We start from the raw sequence: 8,622 nt of genomic DNA, 5'->3' as shown, positions 1-8,622 counted from the left end.
TAATTTTTTAGCAATGAATCTTACTATGTGACCAGTGTCAAATATTATATATTTATACTCCCTAATACATAATTGTTAAGTCAATAATAAAAAACTCCTTCGAAAGATAGGGTTACGCTCTCTCGAAAGAAAGAACCGTTCTCCGTCGTTTTGCACGTTTCGATATCCGGCACTATGGCCGATGATTTAGCACTGCAATACTCCTCTCTCAGACTGGGAGAGGATGAAGGGGATATAATTGATCTCGGTGATGTAGAATGCTCTGAATCGAATTATAATCTGGAACTTTTGCTTGTAGGGCGGCTATGCACTGAACGCCCGTATAATATTGAAGCTTTTATAAGGACCATGTTTAAGTCATGGAACCTGTCGAATAAGATGGTAATTAGGGTTCTTAGCCCTAATTTGTACGCTTTCCAATTCTTTCATTGGAGAGATAAGAAGAAGGTGTTGAAGGGAAGGTGATGAGTGACATTTATGTCACTCTCAGGGAGTAGTTCTAGAGTCATTTTCGTGTTTATTTTATCTTATTTTCCCTTTCTTTCTCTTGTTTTCTTTTTAATAAAGTTTCTCGTTCATTTGGTAGTGTTGGAGCGTTTTAGTTTATTTTCTTTATTTTATTAGCTTTAGTTTATTTTCGTATTTTATTTTACTTTATTTGCTTGCATAGTTTTTGTTTATTTTTATTAGTTTAGTTTTATGTCTCTTATTTTCTATTTTATTTTATTTATTTCTATTTTATTTTTTTTATTTTATTTGTCGTGGTTTTGTTTTATTTCGTCCTTTGTTTATTTTCATTTTATTTTATTTTAGTCTTTGTCCCAATTCTCTCCTCAATCTTGCTCGTGTTTGTAGGTGTGTTCGGGTTGACGCTCGATTTCCGTGTTCAAATCAAGTTCGAAGTCCGAGGTTCGAGGCACAAATTTTGAGCCAAGCAAACTGTGTTGTGCTACCTTGTTGGTGCCCCTTAACCTTCACCCCACCTCCCTTATCCTCCACCACATCAACCACAGCAGCCCCTCAGCCAACCTCCTCTGCTTCTCCCCTGCTGCCACCAATCAAACACCACAGCCCGCCAGCTGCTAACACCACACACAACCAATTAACTCCCCTGCTCCCTCGCGCACACAGCAGCCTGCCAAACACCAACATCGCAAACCACCAGCGCACCTCCATTAGCACCAACAGCAGCAACATTACGCAACCTAACGCCACCAGCAACTGCCCGTGCCTCACTTCCAGTTGCCAGCAACAACAACCATAATCGCCCACCAATTCACGCATCCCCTGCTCCACCAACACCAACAGCACCACAACCCAGACCACCGCAACCACACCTCAATTCTACCACCACTGCGCAACAGAGCAGCCACCACCAACATCAATTACAACAAAAATTGCACCTTACCGTCACCAATTCGCACAACAACATCCCCAATTTACAGTAAATCACAAATTCTCAAGTTCGAGCAAACCGGTGGTGGTTCGGTCGAAGTTCGAGACAGAGACTTTGTGGGTTTCGTTAATCGAAGAGGAGTGGTCGAACATACTCATGGTTCGACCGAACCAACCCCGTAGTTCGGCCGCACCAACCCATGGTTCGATCGAACCATTTCACGAGCTATGCACATGGCTTTTAATGAAGATGAATGACCTCGATTTGATGATGATAGTTGATGAACGGTGGTGACGGTGGTGCGTTTCAATGGAGTTCTTGAAGCAGGCTGGTTTCGAGGAAGAAGAGGGAAATCGGGGGGGGGGGTAGCTGATACTTTTGGGGTTTTGGTTTTCTTTTTTTTTTTCTTTTTCTTTTATTTTTATTTCCTTTCCTTTTCCTTTTCTTATTTCTTTTCTCTTTTGTTTTCTTTTCTTTTTATTTGATTTTCTTTTTATTTCCTTTTCTTTCTTTATTTTATTTCCTTATTTTATTTCTCCTTTATTTTTCCTAGTTTTATTAGCTTAGTATAAATACCCAATTTGGGGTAATTAAGGGAGGGGAATAACTATCTATTCTTCTCTCTAATTAGTTTTAGGTTAGGTTAGGATCAGTCTTCTTTGGTAGAGAGAGAAAGTGAGGTTTTCTTTATTAATGAACTTGGATTTTGAAGAAGGAGCTTGTTCAATCCTTTGTAGACCTTCATCTTCAATTAATGAGCAATTTCTTATTCTCTCTCCTCTATTTTTATTTGTTTATTTTGATTATTATTTTAGTTGTTGGTATTGCTTGTTGATCATGTTGATTCTTGATTATTTGTTGATTAATCTTGTTATTATCATGATTAGTGAGTAATTTCCCCATTAAGGGGATGGTTGTGGTGTAGTTGGACCTTGAGCATGTTCTAGGGTTTAGAATTGATTTATTTGTGATTAAAGTCTTTATATGCTTGATATTCTTTAATCTTCTTGCAAGTGTACATTGTTGGTTGATTAAAGGTGAATCTTTGCTAACAAGAAACGGAAGTTGACTTAGTTAAGGTTCATTACTATCGATTGTTATTTAATAGTACCTCCTAGTATATGGTTCTAATGTGAAAACATAGAGGCTATGTTAGGAGAAGCCAATTGACCCCGGAAGGCGGCTAGATTGGATTCTCAATTTCGATATTCGAGCATGTTTAGTTCATAATTAATTCAATTTCTATGCCTTTGTTTATATTCAAGTGAATGCTATACCTAAACCATTTCCCTTAATGTTTTATTTCTTGTTTTAGCATTTTTAGACTTTAGTTTATTTATCCCCTATTCCGAACTAGCTTAATTGTCGATAACATTTGGTGGTGTTTACCGTTCTCTGTGGTTCGACCCCTATGCTTGCCTTATACTCGTATTAGGTTTGTTTAGGTTGTATAAATTGTATTTGATCTAGGGATAGACAATTGACGACGCGTTTATTCCCTTGTCAAATTGGCGCCGTTGCCGGGGAACGGCTTCCATTACCGTCATGTTATCTTATTGAGACTAGTCCATTGTTTATTTTTCTTTTGATTTGTTTTTGTTCTCTTTGTTTTGCTTGAGAAAAAATGGCTTATATTTCTATTCCTCAATTTGATAATGAACCGTTTTGGGTGTATTTCAATAGACTTGAGGATTTCCTAGATGGTGTTAAAGGTTTAACCAAGGGTGATTATTGTGAAATCATCAATTTGGGATTAAATGAGAATTTTAGAGGAGTAGTTGATAATATGTTAAATGGTAAATTTCAAGACATGTCTTCGGATGAAGCTTGGGATTTCTATTCATGGTTAGCTAGGGATAATTATGATTGGGAGAGGGCCAATCATGAGACTTATGTTCGGGATTCTCATGCTTTTAATGTTGATGCTAATTGTCATGATTTGTCTAATATGAATTCTCATGATGTGCTTGATGCTCCCCATAGTGACCATGTAACGCATGATTTCAACTCCCCTCCCTCTATAACTCAATGTAATGAGGTACATTCTAATGATGATGAAGTGCATGTTCTTTCTCATATTGCATCCGATTTTTGCATGAATTCTAAAGGTGTGCCCCATAGTCCCCTAGATGATTCCAATGAGCAAGCTTTTGACTCGTCTATCCATGATGATTTGGACTCATTTGAGATTATGGCCCAAATATTTCTTGAGTTTCAAACGGTAGCCCATAACCTTATGAGTGAGTTCATTAATAAGGCTTCATTAGAAAGAGATGAGTTTGAGAGAAATTTGCCTCCATTCACTCTTGATTTTGAGATAGTAGAAGGAAAGGTTGTTTATTGTGGTGAAAAGGAGGATAAGGTTGATTACCTTGGAGTTTTTGAGCTTGAGGAAGATGTAGAACATGAGGGTTCTTCATTTGAGGATTCCATGATTGATTTTCATTCCCTCATTAGTGATGTGAGATCTTGTGATGAGGGATTAGCTACCCCTTTTTGCCTTCCTCATACACCTTTTTCCCAAAGGTTTAACCATATCTCCTACTATCCTATGTTCCTCCCTTCTTTTCTCAAAGAACCTCTTAGGGATCCTCTTCCTATTGAAGCTTCCAAAGCCCCTAACTCTTTCATTGTTGATGAGGAAAAGAGTTATAATGCCAACCAAAAAAATTTTTGTGAGGATTTTTCTTTTTCTTCTTCTACTTTTTCTTGATTTTTCTTTAGATTCTTTTACTTTTTCTTTTCTCCCTTCTCTCAAGCATAAAGTCTCCTTGTACTTTATGTTTGCTTGTCATATGAGCATCGCGTATGCTCTATTTCTTGATATGTTTGTCGGTGCATATGACAAGCTATTGCGTTCTTTGTCGGGTTATTTACTAGATTGGTCATGCTTGGACGTTAAGCAAGCCTTTGCGGGAAGTAACCCGTGTTTTATTGCTTTCTTTTTCTTTCTTTTGTGTTTCTCATTTTTGTTTACTCTCTTGTCTATGTGTATAGGTACTTGATGCATATACTCATGTGCAAGGATTTTGGATTGAGCTCCTTGAGAAGAAGCACACCAATGATTGCTCGTTTTGCCTCAAAAAAAAATTGTAAGTCATTAATTTATATAAGTGTGCACTAATTCTTCCGATTTTATTGTAAAATAAGTAAGTACTACCTCCGTCCCATTATTACATGCCTGTATTCCCTTTTGGGGTGATAAAAATTAAGTGCCTATTTTTATTTATAAGTTGTACTTTTTGACAATATTATTCTCTTTTTGATGATTTGTCACCTTTTTTCTTTTTCTTTTTTGTACTTTAACATCAATTTCCAATACTTTCTCTCTTCTAATTCCCAACCACTATTTCTTTCTCTCTATCTATCTCTAACCCCACATGCATATTTATACTCTCAATTATTAGTTTTAAGGAATCTTTAACTTTCTTAATTCCCGTGCAAAATGAGAAATAGACATGTAATAAAGGGACAGAGGGAGTAGTACATTGGGTGCATATTATGCGTGTATTTATTTGTTAACAATTTGTCATATATGACAAAACTCATCTAGTTATATTTTGCAGGTAGTCAATGATTTGTAACTAAGGGAATTAAAAGGGAAGAAAGCCCATTTGGCCACATTAGTTGAAATTAAAAGAACGCGGTTTTGCTTGATGAGTCAAAATCCAATCACTGTTTCACTCCTTTAATCTCACAGATTAAAAGCAGCAAGAATTAAAAAACAAAATGAGGATTTCCTTGAAACCCCACGAGATTAAGAAAGAAAAGGGAAATATCCTTTCCTAATGAGCACTAGCTATTGTATGAAGAATTTCCTTGATTCTTCGCAAGGTAATTTCCTGTTTAATTTTCATTTAATTGATATTTATTTATAATTAAATACTTTCTAATTTTAGTGATGTATATGGAATGATTTATCTTATGTGACTAGCATAGTTTTGTATGAAGAAATGGTTGATTTTAGTTGATTATGGTAAATCTTGAAGGTTGATTTGTTGAGGTTGCATAGTTGTTAAAACGTTATTTGCTTTGATTTGATATAAAGTGAATTAGGGATCTTCAAGGAAAGTTGTATTTCTCCTGCACAATCCTTATGCATATTTCTTTCAATTTGGGGTTTGGCTAAATTGGCAGTGTTCTATTGATGAAATGTTGAATTGGATGAATTTACGGAATTATGATTCTTTGAGATGCGATGAATTATGTATATTGACTTGTTTCTTAATTGTGGAATATCACATTTCTCAAAGAAATTAATCTGTTTAAGCTTTTATAAATTGGGATGAGAACTGACGAATGAGGATTTTGTTAAAAGAGTTGATAGTGGAAAATCTTTTATTCTATTTCGTTGTAACTAGTGTATTGTGTAGTACTTCGTATAATAAAGGGTGAAGCTGTCTTGAGCTGGACAAATATGTAAGAGAGCATAACTGCATACCATTCTACTAAGTTTTAACTGTTCTGTTGTTTCAAAAACAAAAACAAAAAATCTCACTGTTCTGATTACCAGGATAGCCATTGCATTAAAGGCTACATTACTAAGGTAACACCCAACGAAATATTCTGTATCTATGATTGTCTCCCCTCCCCCCAATTTCAAGTTATAACAAAAGGCTTTTTAATGATTATTGCATGTTTCAGTTAGAGATTGGAGATTATGCTTATACACATAGAAAGTATGGTGACGTAGTTGATATGGTTGGTTGATCACTATTATGGAATACAAGACTCGTACTATGCTTCAAGACTACGAAATATTTCGTATTATGTAAATCTTAGATTTTCAAGAAAATAATTTGTTCCCTGTTTTGTAGGAATTTTTTTTCTCTGTATTACCTTTTTGGCCAAATGTACTATGGAGTAATAAAATTTTCGAAATAAATAAAAAGTTATATTAAATAAAAGATTCCTAAAAAAAAAAGAAAAGAAAAGAAAAAAAGAATGAAAGATGCAATAGAATGTTGACAGCCCAGCTAAACATGCTGGGCTTTTTTTTTTTAAATTTCCACAAAATGTATTCTTAACGGGCAACCAAAATGCCAGTTACAAATAACGGGCTATTGTAACGGGCAGTGCATATGCCCGTTACAAATAGTCCGTTATTTGTAACGGGCATTTCGTCTGCCCGTTACGAATAACCCGTTATTTGTAACGGGCATTTCGTCTGCCCGTTACAAATAACCCGTTATTTGTAACGGGCATTTCAGCTGCTCGTTACGAATAGCCCGTTATTTGTAACGGGCAAGTGCCCGTTACAAATAACATCTTTAATTGTAACGGCCGTATACGTAACTGCCGTTTTCCGTTACTGAAAGCCCCTTTTTGCTCGTTACGAATAGTACTTTTTCCATTGCATGTTTTGCTGATTTGGTGAACTATCTTGCTTGTAGGGAATTTCCTCCTTCATTTTCCAAGAAATCGAAGAAAGAAGCTGAAAAGGGAGATTAAGCATTATGTTTGGGATGAAACGATTTTGTACAAAAGGGGTGTTGATAGGTTGTTGAGGAGATGTGTTCCAAATGAGGAGTTGCTTACTGTGTTGAAGATATTTCACTCGGATCCGAGTGGAGGTCACATGGGTGTCTCAAAGCCGTCTTCGAAGGTGCTTCAATGCGGATTATGGTGGCAAAACTCTTCAAGAATGTTTGGGAGTTTGTTAAGAGTTGTGACCGATGCCAAAGGACCGGAAACATTTCAAAGTGAAACGAAATGCCCCAACAACCCATTCTAGAGTTGGAGATTTTTGGTGTATGGGGAATAGACTTCATGAGTCCTTTTCCTACTTCATATGGGAATCAATATATTCTTGTTGCCGTTGATTATGTGTCAAAATGGGTTGAAGCTATAACCTCACCTAAAAATGACCATAAGGTATCAATGAAGATGTTCAAGAAGGTAATCTTCCCACAGTTTGGCATCCCAAAGGCAATTATTAGTTATAATGGATCTCATTTTGTGCATAGCGCCTTCCACAAGATGTTGAAGAAACATGGAGTTAATCAACGTTTCGGGCTCCCCTATCACCCTCAAACTATTGGGCAAGTTGAAGTGTCTGACCATCAAATCAAATTGATTTTTGAGAAGACGGTAGCAAGAAATAGGAAGGATTGGTCAGATAAGCTAGATGATGCCTTGTGGGCATATAGAACGACTTTTAAAATTCCTATTGGCACTACTCCTTACCGCTTGGTTTATGGGAAGTCTTGTCATCTTCCGGTCGAACTTGAGCATCGTACTCATTGGGCTATAAAGAAAATCAATTTCGATTTGGCGAGTGCGGGTGAGCAATGTTGGCTTGATCTTGAGTTGGAAGAACTTCGATTGGATGCTTATGATTGTGCAAGCATGTACAAAACTCGCACTAAGGAAGTGCATGATAAACTCATTGTGAAGAAGGAGTTCAATGTTGGTGACAAGGTCCTCCTTTACAATTCTAGGATGAGATTATTTCTCGGGAAGCTAATGTCTCGTTGGAGTGGTCCTTTTGTTGTTCAAGAGGTTTTTCCTAATGGTGCGGTTGAAATATCTCCTTTGGATTTTTCAAGAACTTTCAAAGTCAATGGTCATAGGCTCAAGCGCTACTATGATGGATTTTTTGTGGGGTTTGTTCATGATATGAATCTTTTTTATCCACCTTGAAGGGTGCAGAACGTCAAGCTAATGACTTTAAACAAGCGCTTTTTGGGAGCCAACCCGATTTTCTAACCATTTTCACTATTTATCTTGAATTTTGTTTTCTTTTTGTTATTTCTATTCTTATTTGATTTATTTTCTTGATTGTGTTTTTAGGAGGTTTTGATTGGATTTCAAAAAATTTTGGTGACTATTTTGAAGAGAGAGTGCTCAAGTTGATGAATTGGAAGTATGCTTAAAAGTTGAAGTTTGGTGGGTTCAAATGGTGGGCTCATAAAAAATCTTGTGTTGAACCCACATTCTTGGGGTTTAGAAACTGCTTGCCTCGAACTTTATCATGATCATTTCCCATGTATTCACGAGAAGGGATTTGGATGATGGCATACCTAGAAGGGCGCGGCCGCGCGCGACTTAGATGCGGACGCGCGGCTCTATGGCCCTGAGGCGCGGCCGCGCACCCTCTGCTGATGCCCCCAAAACGCACCGACCTTCTCTCTTTTTCTCTCTCTTATTTTCATTTCATTTCTACTTGGTCATTGTTCAAGCATCATCAACATTTTCCTTCATTATTTTACTACTGAAATTTCACC

This window comes from Chenopodium album, chromosome 7, assembly GCF_948465745.1.
Source record: "Chenopodium album chromosome 7, dcCheAlbu1.1, whole genome shotgun sequence".
Taxonomy (NCBI): domain Eukaryota; kingdom Viridiplantae; phylum Streptophyta; class Magnoliopsida; order Caryophyllales; family Amaranthaceae; genus Chenopodium; species Chenopodium album.
Note: the sequence above shows the minus strand (reverse complement) of the source record.